The 24168-nt window shown below is 37.1% G+C and overlaps 1 long non-coding RNA gene across 1 annotated transcript; it reads left to right on the top strand.

Moving 5' to 3' along the window:
• Positions 4808 to 16630, top strand: LOC110264687. The gene is made up of 3 exons (XR_002350859.1): positions 4808 to 4957; positions 15555 to 15558; positions 16619 to 16630. It is a non-coding gene; the product is annotated as an uncharacterized LOC110264687 (long non-coding RNA).

Below are 24168 nucleotides of genomic sequence, written 5' to 3'. Positions count from 1 at the left end.
TTAGTTTCCTCTTCAGAGTCCTTTCAGGTTCTGGATCTGCTTCAACAAGAATATTCTTGTCCTTGTTCCGGCTCATATGACAAAGAAGAGGGCACAGAAATAATAATAATAATAATAGGGATCCTTTATACCACAGTATAGAGGTCCCTGTGTGAGTGGAAGAAAAGAAGAAGAAAAGAATGTAATGTAAGGAAAGAAGCACAAGGGTGAGGAGAGCAGAGATGTGAGATGAGAGAGAGAGAATTTTCGAAAATTATTTTTGAAAAAGAGTTAGTGATTTTCGAAAATTGTTTTTGAAAAAGGTTAGTAATTTTCGAAAATTAAAATAAAAAATTAAAATAATTAGTTAATTAAAAAGAATTTTTGAAAAAGAGAGAGATATTTTCGAAAATTAGAGAGAGAGAGAGAGTTAGTTAGGTAGTTTTGAAAAAGATAAGAAATAAACAAAAAGTTAGTTAGTTAGTTGAAACAAATTTGAAAATCAATTTTGAAAAGATAAGAAGATAAAAAGTTAGAGAAGATATTTTAAAATCAAATTTTTGAAAAAGATAAGATAAGAAAATATTTTTGAAAAGATATGATTGAAATTAGTTTTGAAAAAGATTTGATTTTTAAAATCACAATTAATGACTTGATTCACAAGAAATCACAAGATATGATTCTAGAACTCAAAGTTTGAATCTTTCTTAACAAGCAAGTAACAAACTTGAAAATTTTGAATCAAAACATTAATTGTTATTGTTATTTTCGAAAATTTGATATAAAAAAATAAGAAAAAGATTTTTGAAAAATATTTTTAGAATTTTTGAAAATAACTAAGAAAAATGGAAAAGACTTGATTTTTGAAAAAGATTTTGAAAAAGATAAGATTTTTAAATTGAAAATTTGATTTGACTCATAAAAACAACTAGATTTTAAAAATTTTTGAAAAAGTCAAATCTAATTTTCGAAATTTTAAGAGGCAAAAAGGGAAAGATATATTTTTTTTTTGAATTTTTATGATGAGAGAGAAAAACATGCAAAATGATGCAATGCATGAGAATTTTGGATCAAAGTATATGATGAATGCAAGAACACTATGAATATCAAGATGAACACCAAGAACACTTTGAATGTCAAGATGAACATTAAGAACTTATTTTTTGAAAATTTTTATATGCAAAGAAAACATGCAAGACACCAAACTTAGAAATCTTTCATGTTTAGACTCTATGGATGCAAAAATGCAAAACAAGAAAAGACACAAAACATGAAAACATCAAGATCAAACAAGAAGACTTACCAAGAACAACTTGAAGATCATGAAGAACACTATGAATGCATGATTTTTTTCGAAAAATGCAAGATGAACATGCAATTGACACCAAACTTTAAATCTGACTCAAGACTCAAACAAGAAACATGAAATATTTTTGATTTTTTTTATGATTTTATGATTTTTTTTGTATTTTCTTTTAATTTTTTCGAAAATCATATTGAAAAAGAAAAATAAGGATTCCAAAATTTTTAATATGAATTCCAGGAATCTTATGCTCTTTAGTCTAAAGCTCCAATCAAAGGGTCAGGCATGACTTAATAGCCAGCCAAGCTTTAGTATGTAACTCAGACATGACACGCCTGACATTCCCTACAGCCAGCCAGGCTTCAACATGCTTCATGAAACACTAGAATTCATTCTTAAAAATTCTGAAGAAAAAAAATATATTTTTATTTTTATTTTTTTGAAAACATTTTTATTTTAAAATTTTTTTTTTCGAAAACGGATGAGAAATTTTTGAAAGATTTTTGAAAAATTTTTGAAAACAAAACAAAAAGAAAATTACCTAATCTGAGCAACAAGATGAACCGTCAGTTGTCCAAACTCGAACAATCCCCGGCAACAGCGCCAAAAACTTGGTGCACGAAATTGTGAACTATGGTAATGGCTCCAAAAACTTGGTGCTCTAATCTCAAATTCATAATTTGTCACAACTTCGATACAACTGACCAGCAAGTGCGCTGGGTCGTCCAAGTAATAAACCTTACGTGAGTAAGGGTCGATCCCACGGAGATTGTTGGTATGAAGCAAGCTATGGTCACCTTGTAAATCTCAGACAGGCGGATATAAAATAGTTATGGAGTTTTCGAAATTTAATAATAAAAGAAGGATAGAAACACTTATGTAATTCATTGGTGCGAATTTCAGATAAGCGTGTAGAGATGCTTTTGTTCCTCTGAAGCTCTGCTTTCCCGCTGCCTTCATCCAATCAGTCTTACTCCTTTCCATGGCTGGCTTTATGCAAGGACATCACCGTTGTCAATGGTTATATCCCATCCTCTTGTGAAAATGGTCCAAATGCTCTGTCACACCACGGCTAATCATCTGAGGTTCTCGATCATGCTGGAATAGGATTCACCCTCCTTTTGCGTCTGTCACTACGCCCAGCAATCGCGAGTTTGAAGCTCGTCATAGTCATTCAATCCCAGAATCCTACTCGGAATACCACAGACAAGGTTTAGACTTTCCGGATTCTCATGAATGCCGCCATCAATCTAGCTTACACCACGAAGATTCTGATTAAGAGATCTAAGAAATAATCATTCAATCGAAGGTAGAACGGAAGTGGTTGTCAGGCACGCGTTCATGGGGAATGATGATGATTGTTACGTTCATCACATTCAGGTTGAAGTGCGAATGAATATCTTAGAAGCGGAATAAGTTGAATTGAATAGAAAATAGTAGTACTTTGCATTAATCTTTGAGGAACAGCAGAGCTCCACACCTTAATCTCTGGAGTGTAGAAACTCTACCGTTGAAAATACATAAGTGAAAGGTCCAGGCATGGCCGAATGGCCAGCCCCCAAAACGTGATCTAAGATAGCATACAAATGATCAAAGATGTATAATACAATAGTAAAAAGTCCTATTTATACTAAACTAGTTATTAGGGTTTACAAAAGTAAGTAATTGATGCATAAATCCACTTCCGGGGACCACTTGGTGTGTGCTTGGGCTGAGCTTGAATGTTCCACGTGCAGAGGCTCTTTTTGGAGTTGAACGCCAGCTTTTGTGCCAGTTTGGGCGTTGAACTCCACTTTGCAACTTGTTTCTGGCGCTGGACGCCAGAATTGGGCAGAGAGCTGGCGTTGAACGCCAGTTTGCATCGTCCAAAATTGGGCAAAGTATGGACTATTATATATTGCTGGAAAGCCCTGGATGTTTACTTTCCAACGCAATTGGAAGCGTGCCATTTTGAGTTCTGTAGCTCCAGAAAATCCATTTTGAGTGCAGGGAGGTCAGAATCCAACAGCATCAGCAGTCCTTCTTCAACCTCTGAATCTGATTTTTGCTCAAGTCCCTCAATTTCAGTCAGAAAATACCTGAAATCACAGAAAAATGCACAAACTCATAGTAAAGTCTAGAAATGTGAATTTAACATAAAAACTAATGAAAACATCCCTAAGAGTAACTAGATTCTACTAAAAACATACTAAAAACAATGCCAAAAAGTGTATAAATTATCCGCTCATCAGTGACACTTGAGTTATCAGACTCAGCAGTTGATTGAAAATTGGAATTCTCACTAATTGATTTGGATCGCTCTAAAGTTAGTCTTTCCACAGGAGTTGACTAGGACTTGAGGATCAAATTGATTGGTCCACTTGACTTTCCTTTATTTAGTAAGGGTTAACTAAGTAGGAGCGATAAACAATTCTCATCACACCTGATAAGGATAACTAGGATGGGATTTCTAGTTCTTATACCTTGCCAAGAGTTTTTCTAATTATTAATTTATTTTTCTTGCCATTTAATTTACTTGTTCCCTATTTCAAAAACCCAAAAAATATACCTTTTTCCATAACCAATAATAAACACACTTCCCTGCAATTCCTTGAGAGACGACCTGAGGAATCAATACTTTGGTTAACAATTTTATTGAGTTTGCTTAAGTGACAACCAAAACTTTTTTATGAAAGGATTATTGCTTGGTTTAGAAACTATACTTACAACGTGATTAATTTTGTGAATTTCTCTACTAGCAAAAGTCCTCTCATCAGGCATCATTCCATGTCAAGGGGAGAGCAATTAGGGTAGATTAGAAACATGCTTTAGGTCATATTCTAGAGAGAGAAGCTCTCCCTTCTCTCTAGATTTAGGGTAGATTAGGTTAGATTTCTCTTAGATTTAGGTTTAACTCTTGTTTTCATTTAGTTTTCTTTGCCATTTATTGTTATTGCACCTTTGTTCTTTACTTCTATTTGTTATTTCCCTTCTTTTGTTCCTTTATGTTTATGATATTTTGTTACTTTTAATTTTAATTAATGCAATTCATGTTTTATGTTTCTTATTGTTTAATTTAGTTGTTATTATGGTTTTCTTGCAATTGGTAGTTATAGATTTTATTATCTCTTGTTATTTTACCATGCTTCTCTTTTATACCTTCCAAGTGTTTGATAAAATGCTTGGTTGAATTTTTGCCTAGTTTTTCACACTCTTGGTTGGGAAATTAGGTAATTAGGTGAACTTGAGTTGTAGATGTCCATTGTACATTGTGTGAGGATTGTTAGTTGATTTGGTTTCCACTAACTCTAAGCCTCCTATTAATAGAGTGTGCTAGGACTTGTGGATTGAGATTAATTATGCTATTTTGACTAATTCTCGATGTTAGGATTGACTAATTTGGATTAATTCTACACAATTACCATGTTTGTGGTCTATAACTAGGATAGGAAGCTTTAAGTCCCCAATTCTTGCTAAGAGCTGTTTTTACCATTTAATTTCTATTTTCATTACTTTTACTTGCTTTTCATTTAATTACTTGCCATTTTAATTTCCTGCCTCTTATAATCAAAACCCTCAAATCCCCCATAGCCAATAATTGAGCATTTCATTGCAACTCCTAGGGAAGATGACACGGGAATTAAAACTCCCGATTATTTTGTATTGATTGTGACATCTTTGAATTAAAATTTGATGGTGGGAGTGGGTTGCCGGTTTGTTCTATACTTACAACGAAAGTTATTTTAAGTGGAAAAATCCAAACCGGTGCAAATTCCCATCTATCAAATTTTTGGCGCCGTTGCCAGGGAGTTGCAATGTGTGCTATTTGTTGGCTATTGTGAATATGTTAATATGTGAATATTTTACTTTTTGTTTGTTTGCTTGGTTTTGTTTGTGTAGAAGGTTGATTTTGGGAGTTCATAGCTTGTTGGAAACTCCATCAAGGCTTGGTACAATCAAAGCTTGGAAACTCCTTGATTAGAGATCTCCATAAGTTTAACTTAATGATAATAAACTAAAGTGCTAGGTGGGAGACACCCCACCATGGTAACATTGTTCTAACTCCTTTCTTTTTGTTTATATTTTGACTTTATGGCATTTTGCTTATTTTAGTTAGCTTAAAATTAGTTTAATTTTGAGATCTGTTAGGTTAATTTCTGTATGGATCATGAATTTATGGGTTTTTGAATGTTTTGGGGTTGAGCTTTTGTTAAGTTAAGGCTTAGTGCCTTAGAATTTGAAGAAAAATTTTTGGAAAAACAGGGCTCTGTGCGTGCGCACACCACTGTGCGTACGCTCACCAGCTTGTATTCCCTCTGTTGGGAGTGCTCGCATGCCTTGTGCGCGCGCATCTCTCTTTGTTTTGCGCTTTGTGCGTGCGCACGTCCTTGTGCGTACGCACGCAACCTTCTTTTTGCGCACTTTATGCGTATGCACTTCCTTGTGCATACGTACACTCACCTGCACTCCTTCTGATGGGAGCGCTGGCACGCCCTGTGCGTATGAACCCCTACCCAATTTTGTTCCTGTGCGTGCGCACGGACCTGTGTGCACACGCACACATGATCCTTCCCTAAAAAAAAAAAGAAGAGAGTGTTCTTTGTGTATGCACATGCCTGTGCGTACACACACTTCTTAATTCCCTCTCTGTTCAGAGTGTTCGCACACCCTTGTGCGAGTGCACACCTTCCATTTTTCACCTTGTGTGCGTGTTCACACATGTCTGTGCGTTTGCACAAGTGCTGTTTTAAGCAAAATTTTTATTGCACTTTAAATTAAGCCCTAACACACTTTCACCCCCTCCATCCCTCCTTTCTCTTGCTATTCTCTTGTTTTTCTACTGGTTTTACTTAGTTTTAATTGCTTTTCATTTTCATTTTAGTAATTATATTAGTTTTAGTTTAGTTGTTTCTTAATTGAATAAATTGTAAGTATTTGCTTGATGTTGATTGGGTTGCTTCTTGCTTAAATTTTGGTTTAATTTTTGATGAATATGTGCACTGAGCATTTAGTCTTTGTTTGATTGCCTAAATGAACTGTGAGTTTGATTCATATGTTGTAGCTACCATATGACTATATCCTTGTTTGGAAACTTAATCATGAATTGTGCACTTTTACGTTAGTGAATTGAGTTGAATTACTTGTTCATCCTGATTTTCATATGAAATTAATCACATCACCGGTACTTGTTTCTTGTTAATACTTTGCATTTGTTTGAGTGACTTGACTTGATTGTTATCAAACTTGTCACTTTTTGCAACAACTGCCTTTACCATGTGACTATTTCATTATGTTTCAAGATGAATAAGTAGTCTTCTTCTCATTATTGGATTGGTTATTGTTTATTGTGCTTCCAGATTAATCTTGTGCTTTCACTTGCACAACTTCAATATCCAATATCTCAGATATTCAATTCACTTTAGTTGTGGTTACCTAGGTTGATCTATACCTTGGCTCTTACTTATCTTTACTTACGACCTTGGCCACTTAGTCGAGGAACACATGCTATTTCTTTTGCTTGTGTGGTTTCTATTTTTACCCGGTCAATGTGTGTTCTAAACCGTGCACACTTCAAATACACACATTGTCTTTTATCATACCATATTACTATGACTTTTTCTCAATTCTTGTTTGTTTGTTTTATACAGCGACCCAAGCCCTAATACCTACTAGCTGAAGGTGGAGCCTCGCATCTCTCCACCCTCGAATTGTGTGCGTGCATGGAGGACCGTGCAACGTTTAAGTGTGGGAGAGGATCCGCAATTTTCAGGGCGTAAATTTTTCTTTCTCAACACTTTGCACTATTTTTTAGTTTTTAATAGTTATATTTTTGTGAATATTTGTTGGTATTTCATTGCATTACACTTTGCTTAGTTTGCTCGTATATATCTTAGTTTGCTTATAGTTATATTTGCATGTTACCTAGTATAGGAAATAAGTTTAGTAAAAATAATAAAGGAATTTTCAAGAAATCTCTTTTAGGGCGTTCCGTTGATTAAATTTGAAAATTTGTTTTTCATCTTGCTTGAAGTATTCTTCTTATGGAACATAGAAATGAGCTTGAATAAAACACCTAGTGAGATTTGAGCTTTAATTGGATGGTTGCACATTTTTCAACCATAAATTTTGTTCTTGTGTGTTATACTCTTTTATGATTGTAACCTTAGATTTGCTTGAATCTTTATGTCCTATATTTGATGTTTTGAATGCATTTAGTATGATTGAGGTCATTTTTCAAATTGAAATCACTAACCCATATGGCCAACTCCTTACATTTACTATTGTAACCCAATTTTGAGCCTTTTAAATCTCTTTTGTTCTAATTTTAAACACATCTTTTGCCCTAAGCGAAAAATCATTAATGTCTATTAATTGTATCTTTGATTAGCTTGGGTTGAGTAGTATGTATTATTCAAGTGTGGGGGAAAATTATGGAGGACACATTGGTAGTTAGTTTACTTTGGGTATTCATTGAGAAAATTTGGAAAAATGGGTAATCACTCACGCATTTTTCACTTAAAATATGCATCTCTTTTTTATGATAAAAGAAAAATTTTGGTGTATATACTTTATTTATAAAAAAAAGAAAGAAAAAAGAAAAAAAGAAAAGCAAAGAAAGGAAAAGAAATGACAATAAGAATATAAATAAAGAATGCATATGTGTGTGAATTAGAAAGAAGATGCATGGGTGAATGTGATAAAAGAAATGAATGGGGAGTTAGGTGTTTTCTTGTGTGTAAATAGGTTGATATAGGATTAGGTGGGATACTTGAGCTAATCAAAGATCTAATCCACTAGTCCAAACCATATTAATCCTACCCTTACCCTAACCCCATTACAACCTTCCAAAGATCTTATGATATTTGTATTCATGCATCAAGTATTTGTTGATTGTTAGATGACTAGCAAATTCTAGAAAACATGACTAAAGGAGAATTGAGTGATTAAGCTCTAAACACTGAGTGATTAGAGTGTACACACATCCGGTGAGGGGTTCGATCGCTTAATTCTATGATTCCATCTCTTATCTTGTATTTTCTTGCAAGTTGTTGAAATTAATTTTAAAAACTTCAAATCAAATCTTTGGACATTGGCTATATGGCTATATTTTCTTGCCTTAGCCTTAAGGATTTATTTTGGATTGATTGGAATTCTCTTATTTGTTTTTACCAAACTCCATAGGAACTATAGCATAGATATAGATAGATATCATTTTGCATAGTTGCATGCACATAGGTAGTTGCATTGAATAAATTGCTTGCCCTTTTATCCTTCTCCTTTGATTATGATTAGCACGAGGACATGCTATTGTTTAAGTGTGGGGGAATTGATGAATCCATATTTGACGATAAATTTTGGATTGATTTGAGTGGATTTCATCATATAAACCCACATTTATTCACCTAAATAGCATCCTTTTGTGTTCTCTCCCTAAATTGAGCTTAATTGTGAAAACATGTTATTTTGTGCTTAATTTAACTAATTTTATTCCACTTTCATTCTATTTGATGTCTTGATGTTTCTGATGAGTGATTTCAGGTATAATAGGTTGGAATGGCTTGATGAGAGTGGGGGAGAAGCATGCAATAGGGAGAAAACATGAAGAAATCAAAGGAGAAGCACACAGCCATGTGTGCATACGCACAAGAGGAAAATTTAGCACGTGTGCGTACGCACACATCTATACGTACGCACAAATCAGCGCACGTGACTCACTTAAAGGAAAATGCTGGGGGCAATTTTTGGGCCTCCAGAGCCCAGTTTTGGACTTTCTGAAGCGGATTGAATGCTATATCAAAGGGGCATCATTCCATGTCAAGGGGAGAGTAATTAGGGTAGATTAGAAACGATGCTTTAGGTCATATTCTAGAGAGAGAAGCTCTCCCTTGTCTTTATAATTAGGGTAGATTAGGTTAGATTTCTCTTAGATTTAGGTTTAATTCTTGTTTTCATTTAGTTTTTCTTGCCATTTATTGTTATTGCGCCTTTGTTCTTTACTTCTATTTGTTATTTCCCTTCTTTTGTTCCTTTATGTTTATGACACTTTGTTACTTTTAATTTTAATTAATGCAATTCATGTTTTATGTTTTTTATTATTTAATTTAGTTGTTATTATAGTTTTCTTGCAATTGTTAGTTGTAGATTTTATTATCTCTTGTTATTTTACCATGCTTCTCTTTTATACCTTCCAAGTATTTGATAAAATGCTTGGTTAGATTTTTGCCTAGTTTTTCGCACTCTTGGTTGGAAAATTGGGTAATTAGGTGAACTTGAGTTGTGGATGTCCATTCTACATTGTATGAGGATTGTTAGTTGATTTGGATTCCACTAACTCTAAGTCTCCCATTAATAGAGTTGGCTAGGACTTGTTGATTGAGATCAATTATGCCCTTTTGACTAATTCTCGATGTTAGGATTGACTAATTGGGATTAATTCTACACAATTACTATGTTTGTGGTCCATATCTAGGATAGGAAGCCTTAAGTCCCCAATTCTTGCCAAGAGCTCTTTTTACCATTTAATTTCCATTTTCATTGATTTTACTTACTTTCCATTCAATTACTTGCCATTTTAATTTCTTGCCTCTTATAATCAAAACCCTCAAATCCCCAGAGCCAATAATTGAGCATTTCATTGCAACTCGTAGGGAATACGACCCAGGAATTAAAACTCCAGTTATTTTGTATTGATTGTGACATCTTTGAATTAAAATTTGATGGTGGGAGTGGGTTGTCGGTTTGGTGTATACTTGCAACGGAAGTTATTTTAAGTGAAAAAATCCAAACCGGTGCAAATCCTCATCTGTTACTCATCTTATTTGCCATTAGCCGAATTTTTAGAAGGAAAAATAGTCGAAGTTACTGCAGCTGATGTCAAGATGGGACCAGACTCTTGATGAGTTTCGACATCAGTCGAGAGGCATGTAGCTTGCCTAAAAAAGGATGAAGCATTGCGTAAGAAAATGTAATACAAATAAAGTATAGGATAATAAGAATGTGCAGATTACCATTGGAGAACCAGTAGAAGCTTGGGAGGCCATAGTCAAAGGCGTAGGTTGAATTGGACTTAGAAAAGGCAAAGAAACTGCAACCTTTAGAGGTTAAGTTACTTCAGCCTCGACCCCAGATGGATCAACACCGGACTCCAAGTAGCTTTGTGTTTTAGCGTGGGACCTTGAGCTACGTGTGATAGGCTTGGACTAAAAGAAAGAATAGTTTAATATAGTAGGCAAGTGGTCTAATTGACTATCAAAGATGAAAGGTACAACAAGTACCTTGATTGGAGGAGTCGGATCAGATTTTTGCACTTTTCTAGGTTTATCTACTATAAGAATGTCAACGACCCCACGTTTCTTTGAAGGAAGGGTGGCCTCACTTGCACTCAACCGTCCTCGACCTCGACCTCTTTTGATTTCAATTTCCTAGGAATGTTTTCTTTGTCCGATTCTCAGTTTTCTTCGACTCGACTGGTTTGGGATCAGGAGCAACGCCAGTCAAGGTTGTCGGTCGAGCGGCTGGAAAAGTAAAAGGCATAAGAAAAGTAAGGACTTCAAAATTTCCTATTAAGTACCAAGGAAAGCATGGTACCTAGAGGATATCCAACAATCCTCATTCAACCATGGATTTTATGCCCAAAGTATGAGGGTCTTTTCTTCGGAATCGATAATCTACTCCTAAGGATCCTTAGAAGGATTGGGTAGTCGATCAGCTAGGCCGAATTGGGCGTTAAGAAAAGGAGGAAATTGTAATTTTTTCATAAAATTCTTTTTCTATATAAAAGGATCTGACTCAAAGCTTTAAAATAGCGATTGAGACATTTATGGAAGTGTGCTTCTTTTTTCTTTTCCTATACCTCTTTGGCCTCAATGAAAACATACCTCACGTTCTGAAAATGCTACTTTACTTTGTAATATTTTTCAAAGGCAATAATTTCTTTGATGTCCTCACCTTTGGTTTTTTTCAACACAGTAACAGTCTGTGCAGAAGGAAGAACCAAGTTAGAAAGAGCTTGTTCGACTGAAGGGCAATGAATAGCATAATATTTTGACCATCATTTGTGAAAATCAGGGGTTGAAATAAAGCAGAATTTAAGATCGAATTTGTTGTAATGAATAGTCACTCGTTCATAATTCATGTCCAAAACCTTGTCGAGTTCTTTCAAATTTAACACTTCATATGAATCATCTGAGCCCCAGGATCAAGAGAGAGTGGGGAAGGAAGTGCTTGTGCAAGGCCAAATTGCCTCGACACATACTGCAGAGAGTAGGTGACAAGTTTCTTTTTTAGAGCTACAATAGATTCATGAGGAAGTCCTACGGGAAATATTTGTGAAGAAAGGCCTTTTGTCCACATTTCATCAAGAGATTCTTGGTTTTTGGGCTTGAGACATTTAAGAGAGTGAATGTATCCTGAATCGCTTTTTTGACAGGCTAAAGGATTGGGAAGATAATTTAGATTGTTGTCGCTTTTGATATTGAGGAAAAGTTTTATGATATGATGAAAAGCATCGACAGATGACATGCCTTTTGCTTCTGACCATGAAAAAGTAGATAGTTAAATACCATTAAGTGGAGATTTTGGAAACTCAGAAGGGGTAGTGAGTTGAGGTTCAAATACTGACTTAAGCCATAAATTAACGATCCAAAGAGGTCCAAAAGGATTGATCGATGATTGTCCTCGTCGAATTTCGCTAACTACCAAAGATAGTGTTTCATATAGTTGGCACAAAATAAGAGAGGGAACATTGATATACTTCTTGTCGTGAAGGATGATGGCTAGTAGAAGGTAGTTGCTTTTTTGAATCTGGATTGATTTGGACAAAAAATGAATGCATTGAGCCATAAGAGGAAGAAAGTGACATGTTCACTATCGGTAACTGGGTCATCCTCGACACCCATGTTGTTCTGAATAAAGCCCGATACAAAAGTCGAGTCAAAATTGATGTCGAAAGCATCCTCAGGGTATGGAGTTGTCCAGCAGACATCTTCTCCAGCAGGAGATACACCAGTCAAAACGGTGATCTCGAGAAGAGTTGGTCCTATCATCCCATAAGGAAAGTGAAAGTTATTTGTGGCTGGACACTAAAAGTATAAACTAGCTCCGAGCATAGGAGCAGTATAAGAGAGGTCATACGTGGATAGTCGAAGAACAGATACTATACCTAAAGACTTCCAAAGAGACTTATAAGTGGGAGAAAGTCTTGACATCTAGGTCGAGAATAATGAACTCGATTCTTTTCGGGTGCGGTCTTAAAGACTCGATTTGCAAAGCTTATGGCTTTGACATATTTACAAAAAAAATCAAAGGAAGGTGTTCAAGGGGAGATGGAAAGAAAGAACAGATTGACTTGACTTGTTCTAAGGTAGAAATTGGACCTATAAATGAATATGTGATATTAGAAACTTAGAATGGAAGAAGTATCTGGCTACGCCATAAGGCGGTAGTTTCGCCATCAGAGTTGGGTGCTCTTAAAGTCCCATCATCGTTCTAGAATTGTGACATGCTAGCCACTAAAGGTGGAGGACCTTCAATAGGAACATCTTCATCACATTCTTGGGATGAGGAAGCAGGAGTGATAGAAGTCCCAACTGGAGTAGCGCTAGTAGTTTCGGTAGTTGAAAGAGAAGCAGACACCATAGTCTTCCCTACAATAGAAGCAGTAACAGGGATGTTAGTGATAATTGTGGCAGCTATAGTGGTAGATGAAGATAAGGCAGCCGTCACGGTTGGAGTGCTATTAGAATTAAGATCAGATTGAGTAGCCATGGTAATGGGGTTTTAGAAGGTGAAAGGTTTGCAAGGAAAGTACAAATCTCGAGAAAGATGAACTTCTGGAAATGTTGATGAAAGTATTAAACAATGATGAGGGTTTGGGATTATAAAAAATATTTTGAATCAATAAAAAACCTATTAGAGCCCATTAAAAATGTTAATATTCCGAGAAATGCACGAACCATTTCATTTTTCTCATAACCAATTTTTAAATTTTCAAAATTTGAAAAGAAGCATGTGAAGAGCACGTCAGTTGCTAAACATTAAGGTAACACGTGTTAAAAAATAAGGGTAAAAGCGAGACTTCTTTAGAGTCGAAGGAGTTGTCGATATTTTGAAATGGGAGTTGTTAATGGGGATGCATGTGAATGAGATACGAATAATAGTCAAATTACGCATATGAAAAAGGAGTGTCTCAACAGATGTCATTGTTAACAGAATAGAGAAAAGTTAAAAATACTAAACAAAGTGAAGATAACTATAACAAGATTTTTAACATGAGTTTCAAATCCTGTTGGCATTGGTTCAAGGTTGAAGATTCTTGTGCTACTTCCTGAGCATTAGTGGCTTGAGTAACGGCTTCGATTAAAGCATCTTGACTTGAGAGCTTGGAAGCATAAGCTTTCTCAATCATTTCCAATCAAAGAGAAAGGGCAGCATTGGTAGATGCAATTTTGTCTCTCCCTGATCTTAAGTCAGCTAATTCTTTTTCTAAAGTTACAATCTTAGACACCATTTGTTGTTCTTTTGTTCAACCTTCTGATAAGACTTCAATGACTTGGGATTTAGTCGTGTTATATTTGGCTAGTTGTGTATCACAATTGACCAGGGCCTCAAGTGTTTTGTTCAGCTCTTGATCGGTCGGCATCATGTATTCTGGTAAAATGGGAAGAAACGACTTCACTAAATGAATCAAGAGCAGAATATATGTCGTAGAATAGGTGTTGCTTGAGAAATGCAAGAGCATCGACCATTTGAGTCATTAAAATGTTATTATTACTATCCTTAATAGAAAGATTTAAGAAGTCAAGAATAATATTGATGTTATTAATTACTTGAGGATCACTGATAAACCACTATTTTATGGTTTATCTTGTACTCAATTGAGTGGTTTTATCAAGTCCTTGCACACTTATACATACAAATTGCATGGTTTTACAATTTCTTCCTAGTTTTGTTCTATAATTGAAAACTTGCTTCCTGAGCCTTTAAATTGTATGTTTTTAATTCCCCTTTATACCATTCGATGCCATGATCTGTGTGTTAAGTGTTTTCAGGTTTTATAGGGAAGGAATGGCTTAGAGGATGGAGAGGAAACTGGCAAAAATAGAAGGAGCACAAGAAATAAAGGAGACAACTAGCGAGAAGTGATGCGCACGCATGGCTCACGCGTGTGCGTGAATTGGAGTTTGCATGGCGACGCGTGCGCATGACTGACCCATACGCGTGATACGCTAAAATGACCAGCGACGCGTACGCGTGACATGCGCTACCTGCAGAAATCGCAGAAAATGCTGGGGGCGATTTTGGGCTGAGTTTAGACCCAATTTTCGGCCCAGAAATACAGACTAGAGCCAGGGGACAAGCAGAGACTCAACACACATTCTCATTCGCATAGTTTTTAGTTTTAGATTGGAATCTTAGAGAGAAATCACTCTTCCTCTAGGTTTTCTACACACTCATAGTTTTTATAGTTTATGCTTTTGCTTTGGATATTGAGAAGAGTCACTACCTCCGTTGAAGTTTCATTATTCTAGTTTATTTTTTATTCCTTTACTCTTTTGATTACCTATTAAGCCTGTTCAGATAGGTATGTTATGATTTTGGGATTTATTAATGTAACGAACTACTTTTATCTTTAATTAATTTTCAGTTATTGTTATCATGTCTTCTTCTTATATTTCTGTGAAAGTTACATTCATGTCAATGGAGTAGACTCCCAACTTGACTTGGGGGTTGATTAAAAAGAGACCCTTGAGTTGGAATACTCAAGTAATTAGTTCAATTGGAAGTCGTTGGCTAACTCTCTATTTACTAATGCTAATCCTTCCATAAGGAGAGGATTAGGACTTGCGAATAAGAGTTAGCTCAATCACTTGACTTTCCTTTATTTAGTAAGGGTTAACTAAGTGAAAACAACAACCTCTTGCTATTCCACTTGGGAAAATCCAACAAAGATAGAACTTCCAATTAATCTTCCCCCGGTCAAGGCTTTTTATTTTGAATATATAAATCTCTTTTAATTTACATTGCTTTAATTTACCATCATTTAATTTTCTATTCTTCAACTCTTAAAATTCCTTGGAAAAATCCTGACTAATAAAATAACACTCTTTTGTCAACTCGTTGGGAGACGACTTGGGATTCTGACTCCCAGTATTTTCATTCTAATTTTGTGACAACTCTTTCTAAATTGATAAGCGGATTTTTGTTGGTTAAGAACTGTACTTGCAACGCTGTTCTTATAAAAAAAATTCTTAATTGGCTAATTTTTGCCCCATCAATCACTTATGGCCACAAGTAGAGTAGATTTTTCTGGAATTTCTCCTTTTTTGGTTGACACTTCTGGAGCCGGTGTGTTGTTTTCGACCCTGGGTAAGAGACATTGCGACTGTTCCTTTAGAGGAATAGACCCGCCGAGCTTCGGTCAAGAGATTTTCTAGGTCGAAGTTGAAATCCTCATAATGTAAATCTCTAGTTCCTAGAGAAGGAATGTGGTCAACGACTTTCTGTGTCGATGGTATGGAGGTAATGTCTTTGGCGACGAATTTCTGTGTCAAGAATATAGGAAATAAAAACAAGATCAAGGGGTAGTCAAAAGAAACTTAATAGAAAGACTAAATAAAAAAAGTACCAATGAAGGAGAAATTGAAGCATAAGCCGTTGGATGCTGAGTCAAAACAGAGGTGGCTAAAATAACAGTCGAAGTAGGTTGAACAAGCTGAAGAAATTCTGTTTCAGCAGAAATTGATAAATCTATTTCTTGATCAAAAGGATCATTGATATTCGCAACTTGAGAAGAAGCCTCTTTTTTAGTTTGTTTCGACTGCATTATATCAAAAATTACAAGTGAGGAAGAGTTATAAAATTATGATAGAAGCTATCAAATATACACCTTCGATGTGGTAGGTCAAGTCTTTTTAAGCTTTGGTGTTTCAGTTCTCGTTATGACATCAATGGGTCCATGCTTCTTTGCAGTAGTGATTGACCCTCCTTTGCTTTGATTTTCGATCTATGGGATATTCTCTGGTGATATTATGGCTTTGTTAATATTTAAGATTTTTCCAACTGGTTGAGGACCAGTAGCAATCCGAGTGATAGGTGTGTGTCGAGTAACTAAGGACATTGAGAAAATACGGTAAGAAATGTTGAAAAAAATATTGGAAAGTTAATAGAAGATTTCTTTTGCTTACCTCTGGTTCTTTTTATGCTACTTTTGTGAGGGAAAAGACCAAGTTTGAGAGTGCTTGATCGACAGAAGTGCAATGAGAAAAGAAATAGTTTGACCACCATTTTTGAAAGTTAGGAGTTGATAAGAAGCAATGTGTGATGTTAAGATGGTGGTATTGAGTTGACATCCTCTAGTGATTCATTTCCAACATTTTATCAAATTCTTGTGTCTTTGACACCTCGAAATAAACCTTTTGAGTTTTAAGGTCGAGAGACAAAGGACAAGACAAGGCTTGGGCTAAACCAAACTATCGAGCCACATACTATGGCGAATAAACAACTAGTTTCCTTTTGAGAGCCCAAGTCGATTCTTGCAGTAAGCCAACAAGAAGGATTTGGGGAGTTAAGATCCTAGCCCACATGTCATCGATTGATTTTTTGATTTACTGGTTAAGAACTGGTGAAAGAATTTAGACATGAAATGGAACTAGATCAAAATGAGAATGAATTTGGAAAATACAAGATATTGTTGTCCTTTTTAATATCGAATAAGGTTTTAATAAAGTGTTGAAAGGCACCAATGAGGAACATAGTTTTTGGTTTTGTCCAGGAAAGTTGGGAAAGACGAATGCCATCAATAGGAGTGTTGGGAATTTTCGATGCTGAAACTGAGAGTCGAGGCTCTAGAATAGCTTTGAGAAATAAATTTACAACCCAAAGAGGGCCAAATGGGTTGATTGAAGGATTCCCTTGACGAATTTCACCAATAATTAAAGAAAGAATTTCAAAACGTTGGCTCAGGATCAAAGCAGGAAGGTCAATAAGTATTTTTTTATGATGGAGCATAATGGCCAAGGACAAGTAATTGTTGTTTTGAATTTAGACTGACTTGGAACAAAAAATGAAAGAGTTGAGCCAAAGTAAGAGAAAGGACAAGTAATCGTCAGAACCTATGTTGTTTTGAATAAAGTTTAAGATGGAGTTCACATCGAAATTGATGTTGAAATCATCTTTAGGGTAGTCAGTTGACCATGACATGAATTCACCATCGACTGGTAAACCGGTCAAGGCAGAAATGTCCATTAAGGTTGGGCCTATCATTCCATATGGAAAATGAAAGTTATTGGTGGCTGGGCACTGATAAACCCAAATTTTTCAGTTTATATTGTGTAAAATTTGGGGGACTTTGTCAATATTTTCTACACTTATTCACAAGAATTGCATGGTTTTGTGTTCTCTTCCTAATATTGCTTAATGATGGAAAACATGTTTCTTTTGCCTCAAAATTACCATATTTTGATCCTCTTTTATTACCATTCGATGCCGTAATATGTTTGTTGAGTGATTTCAGAGTTTACAGGGCAAGAATGGCCTAGAAGAGAGAAAGAAAGCATGCACAAGTAGAAGGAACATGAAGAATTGGATTTTGGAAAATCAGCTGCGACGCGCACGCACACCTTACGCGCACGCGTGGGTGTAGGAAGCTGGGTATGGTGTGCGAAGAGTGGCGCATCTGCGTGGATTGGTGAAATCTCCATCGACGAGCACGCGTGCTTGCTGCGTACGCGTGGATCACGAAATTCAGATGACGCGCACGCGTGCATGACGTGTACACGTGACGAGCTGCACGTGACTTCATTAAAGAAATCATGCCTGGCGATTTCTGAGACTCAATAGGCCCAAATTCAAGCTGGTTCAACATGGAAAAGACCCAGGAACTCTAGAGGGAAAGGGGGGGGATCATCCATTACACACTTAGACACAATTTTTGCTAGTTTTTGGTATTTGTTCTTCTAGAGAGAGGAACTCTTATTCCTCTCTAGATCTAGTTTGATTTGATCTTCCCTTGTTGAATTCTGAATTGGGTTTTGTTGATTTCTAGTTTTGATTACTTAATTTGAATTCCCTAGTATAATTTGTTGAGATCTTGTGTTAGATTTATGTTTCCTTGTTATTTTCCATTTTCTATTCATCTTGTGAACCTTGTGGATCTTGAATTGTTAAAGTTACATTGATGTTTTCTATGATTAATAGTGTTAATTGAGTAGTTTTATATTGATAATTGTTATTAATGGGTACTTTCAATTTCCAATTTAATTGCAATTTGAATATGTCTTTTGTTAATGCACCCCATGTGTTTGATGAAATGTTTCCTTTGATTATGGAGTAGTTCTCTTTACTCTTGGCTTAAGCTATGAGAATTGGGTGACCTTGAGTCATTGGGTCTTATTGGATTGTTGATTGGAGAACCCTTGTGGTCAAGTTGACATCCATTGACACTAAGCCACTACTAATCTAATTAGTAGATTGGTTAGGACTTATGGGTTGAGATTGACTAAGCCACTTGACGTACCTCAAGCTTAGGAGTAGATATTATGTACTTAAGGCTCTTGAAGGTAGACTTAGTGAGTTTGGTTCCTCATAATTAGAAATTTATAGTTGTAGACAAGGATGGTGACCCCAATTCCTACGCTTAGCCAAGAGTTCCTTTTATTATTCACATTTGAAAATAAAAAATCTCATTTGTTTAGTTATCATTTTAGTTAATTGCTTAATTCTAGAGTAGAGGTAGATCATATGTTCTCTTGATTTAGTTACTTGATTTAGTTTCTTGCACTTTAAGATTTCTTGCTTGTTAAGTCTATTAGTTTAATTCCCTTATCATGACTTCCAACCCCGGAATTCTAACCTATGTTGATGCACATGTTTGCCTATTCCTTGTGAGATGACCCGAGGTTTGAATACTTCGGTTACTTTTATTGGGGTTGAACTTTGTGACAATCAATTCTTTAAAATTTGATTCGAGGATTATTTGTCGGTCGAGAGCTATACTTGCAACGTGAATATTTTGTAAAATTACGCAAGCACTGCGCACAACGCACAACTCCTAGTCACGCGTGCGCGTATGGGATGCTCATGCGTTGTTTCGCCTCTTGCCCACCCACGCGTGCGCACACATGACGCGTGCGCGTGGGTCGCCTTACATGCATCCCCCAGTACATTACACCCAAGATTTACGTGAGCATTGCGCAAGCACTGCGTAAAACGCGCAGTTATATTCACGCGTGCGCGCGCTATGACGCGTACGCGTCCCTTGCCTGTTTTCCTACCCACGCGTACGTGTGGGTGGCGCTCGCGCGCCCCTCTGCTTTTCTTCATTCCACGCGTACGCATAGCGTGTGCGCGCGCATCGGTCCTCGAACGCAGATAATACACCAGCGCGCCGTGTTTCAAATTCTTCTTTCTCACCCCCTTTTCCACTCTCTTCTTCCTCTTCTCCTCTCCTCTTTTCCTTTCCCTCTTCACCACTTCTCTCGCCCACCACCACCGATGACTACCACCTCCGGTGGTCCTCACTTTCTCTCTCCTCCTTCCCTTCTCTTCTCTCTCCCCTCCTTCCCTTTCTCTTACTTGCACCCTATCTTCTCTTTTCCTTTCAAGGTCATATTCTTTTCCATTCTCTTTGTCTTTACTTTATGCCTTTCTTTCTTAATTGCATGTATTTACTTTCTCTTATTTCTCTTAGTTGCACTTTGTTAAATTTGCTCTTTTTTATTTGCTTTCTTCTTTTTTTTTCTTTGCCATTTTCTATAGATGTTGAAATTTGAGTTACCTCTTGCCTTGATGGGTTGGTTTGTTATCTTTTGATTCCTTTGTGCTTATGTGATGTTGATTTGATGTTGGGTATATCATTTTGAGGTATTTCACTTTTGCATTTACTCAATGTGCTTATGGTTTGGGTGTTTCACACCAAGTGTTTGTTGAATTGCACCTATCATAATTTTAGTCAATTTTGACACTATGCTTTCAAATTGGTGCTCTTCTATCAATACACTTGCCTTCTTATTGTACATTGAGCTCATTGCACTCCATCTTTACCACTCATATGTTCATACCTATGACTTGCTCCCTTAGGTCATAGTGCAAGAATTGTATTTCACCCCTCTCTAACTCCACTTTATTCCTTTTGCATGCTTTATTGTTTTGGAGTTAGATTGGGTAATTGATTTTCTTGCGCGTTTTATCTTTCTTGCATATGTCACTTGGGGTTGTTAGCAATGCTTGAGTAATTTCTTCTCATGCCTTACTTGCATGTCTTTTTCACTCTTGCATCCCATGCTAGTGCATTGCTCCATATTTCAATGGTTGTCTTGCTTGCATGTTGCAGCTGTCATATTTTCAAGATACCTATTCTTTTGTGGCATTGTTTCTCACTAGCATGTTATAATTTGAGTGTGGTCTCTTTGAGTTTAATGTCTTCTCTTTCCTCTCCTTTTTTTAGATGGCCATCAAAAGGGACAAGGAAAATGCACAGAAGAAGTCGCCTCCCAAAAGGGCACCTCAAAAAGCCATCGCCAAAGCGTACCACGCGTCCAAGGCCAAGCCTCTCCCCAATAAGGCGCGAAGCATCATTAAAATTGATGACTAAGAGAAGGACAACCCTACGAGAGATTCCACTAGGTTTCCCAACCGCTATTGCGAACTCATGTTCCCCATCGTGATTGCACGGAATTATCATTCTGAACCCCTTCTTCACCCTCTGGGTCATATGGTTCAGTTTGTCATACCTTGCATTGAGCGACAAGGATGGGGCTTTCTCATGAGAAGACCACAAGAAGCCAATCTCTCGTGGGTGGTAGAGTTCTACACCAATTACTTCTCACCTTCTCTTTAGACTGTTTTCATGTGCCGAAAGCAAGTTCCAGTTTCTGAGAAAGCTATTAAAGAAGTACTCCGAGTCCCACCCGTACCGGATGAGGTAGATGGTTACCAAGAGGCCCTCCGCTAGCATAATGAGTTCAATTTTACTTTTGATTGGGACGCGGTCCACCAGGTTATTGCCGAACCAGATACATTTTGGATCGGAGGGCATCTCAGGCCTCGACCTAAGGACATTCTTGTGCGTTATCTGACTGTAGAGGCTCGAGCATGGACCTAAATCTTATCTCATTACGTGATTCCCAGCACTCATGAGACCTTGATCACCGTGGACCTTGCCTTGCTAGTTTGGTGTATACTCACAGAGCGGCCGGTTAACATTGCTTACCTCATCCACCAAGCCATGGGTCGTGTTCATGCCAAGGGTAACCTACCTTTCCCAGCATTGGTGATGGAGTTAGTTGCTACTGATGGTGTTCCCCAGGAGACTAAGGATCGGAAAGCGATGATTCCGGTAGAGGGCGACGTCGTCCCAACCGGAAAATATCTCAAGCCTCCGGTGGAACACAAAACCCTTGATATAGCTGTTCCCTCAGTTTTTCCTACCACTTCTTCTACATCACAAGGATCTTTCCACCAATGGCTTGAAGACCTCCACAAGAAGATAAATAGATTTGAACGGCAGAACCAACGCCGGTATGCTTACATAAAGAAGCTTCTGAGTTGTGTGACTCCTTCTATGGAAGAACCGGAGATCTCCACATCCACCTCGTGCCTAAGTGAAGAGAGCATTCGCGAATGGGATAGTGGAAGTTCCAAGCCCGACCACCCCTTGCACCTTGCTAGTAGCACGGAGGACCGTGCTAATTCTTAAGTGTGGGAGGTCGTTCGACCGATCTCTGAGGGTAATAATCCCCTCTTTTCAACATCTATGGATTTTAGTTCTCTTTTGTTTTGTTAATTAGGACATCGCATGTTTAGTTAGTTTTTCTTGATAGGACTACTTGGTTAGGGTGATGACTTCTTTTCCAAGAAACTGTATTTTCAGGGTACCCTACCAATTTTGAAAAAATTTTTCTTAAGATAACTTGCTTGAAGAATGTATTTTGGAACATGGTGTTTGAGCTGAGAACACAAGCATGTGAGTTTTGAGCCTTATTGTGCGGTTATATCTTCTAACCACTTATCCCCATTCTTGTGTGCATTACTGAAGCATGGAAAACTTGTCTCATAACAAATTTCCTTCGGCAAGTGTACCGAATTTGTCATCAAGTAAAAACTCACAATAGAGTGAGGTCGAATCCCACAAGGATTGATTGATCAAGCAACTTTAATTAGAGGAATGTTCTAGTTGAGCGAATCCAGTATTTGAGTTTAGAATTGCAGAAAATAAAATGGCGGGAAGGTAAATGACAGAAAAAGTAAATGCTAGAATTAAAGAACTGAAAGTAAATGACTAAAAATAAATTGCAGAATTGTAAATGGGAATGGGGAATTGCTCATAAAAGTAAGTAACAGAAATTAAAGAGAATGGGTAAGATCAGAAATGGGGGGTTCATTGGGCTTAGGAGATGTTTCATTCTCCGGATCAATTTCATTTTCATCTCTTCCTCAATCAATGCACTCATTGATCTCCTTGGCAATCTTAAATGATCGAATTACAATTTCTTGTAATTTAATCTCTCAAATCTTGATCAATAGCCAATTTCTTGGTCAATTGCTCATGAGAAGAGATGAAGTATGGTCACTGATTATACCACATGCATTTCCCAAATCAAGTGTTGAGAGGATTATAGTCACATATCCATCCAAACCCAATTTGGTCCAGCATGAGAAAGCATTTCTAGCATGATCTCTTCATTCCTCTTTCAAGGTTCAGAAGAGATCCAAGTATGAATAGCTTGTTTTCCAAGATAACTACCTAATTGGATGAAGATCGAAAGCTTTCAAGTAAAATCAAGAGAAAATAGAGAAGAAGAATAGTGAAAACTAGTATTGATCCATCAAATTACAACAGAGCTCCCTAACCCAATGAAAGGGGTTTAGTTGTTCATAGCTCTGGAAAATGAAAACGAAGATGGAGAATACATGATGATACTAGAAGTGTAGAGAAAGTAAATACAGAGAGTAGTTCTATGCCCAGAGGCTCCCTATAATTTCCCATTCTCCAAATAATTCAAAGCTACTTCTATATATACTACTCTTCTACTCTTCTAGTTGGTTCTTCAAGTCTTGGGTCTGGGCCTTTGGATCTTGAGTTTGAAGCAGTTATCTTCTTCATTGGGCTTGGCTTTACTTGCAGAGAGAAAGTGTGAAGTGGGCAGAGACTTTAGCTCAGGACGTTAGTGGTGTTAACGTTCAGTGAAAATATGGGTTCGAGAACGTTAGTGACTTTCAACTTTTTCCCTAACGTTCCTCACCCAAGTAAGAGCCACGTTAACCTCAACGTTAGTGGCACAAACGTTGCCACTAACGTTGCCTCTTTGTCCTTCGCGCACGTTATTGGGTCTCAACTTTCCCAATAACGTTGAGAAGCCTTCCCCTTCCCTACGTTAGAGTCCACGTTAACTTAGTTAACGTGGCTCTTTTAACGTAGGCTTGCCAACCTTCGAGAACGTTAGTGACACTTAACATTGGCACTAACGTTCCAATGTGCCCCTTAGCTCCCACGTTAGAGTCCACGTTAACTAGGTTAACGTGGCTTCTAACGTGGCTGTGCTAGCCATCTCCAACGTTAGTGACAAAGTTGAATGTCACTAACGTTGGCTCATCATCCCTCTCCTCACGTTAGCTTCCACGTTAACTAAGTTAACATGGGAGTTAACGTGGCTCATTGTGGCTTGTGTTGGCTCCTTCCAACGTTAGTGACAATGTTTGGTGTCACTAACGTTGTCGACAACCTTTCTTCTCCACGTTAACTTCCACGTTAAATAGGTTAACGTAGGAGTTAACGTGGCCTCTTGGGGATAGTGTGTGTTCATCCCAACATTAGTGACAATGTTTGATGTCACTAACGTTGTCAACCACCTAGTTTCTTCACGTTAGCTTCCACGTTAACTAGGTTAACGTGGGAGTTAACGTGGCTT

This window comes from Arachis ipaensis, chromosome B07, assembly GCF_000816755.2.
Source record: "Arachis ipaensis cultivar K30076 chromosome B07, Araip1.1, whole genome shotgun sequence".
NCBI classification, from domain to species: Eukaryota; Viridiplantae; Streptophyta; class Magnoliopsida; order Fabales; family Fabaceae; genus Arachis; species Arachis ipaensis.
The sequence above is the reverse complement of the archived record's forward strand: the minus strand, read 5'-3'. Positions and strand labels throughout refer to the sequence as shown.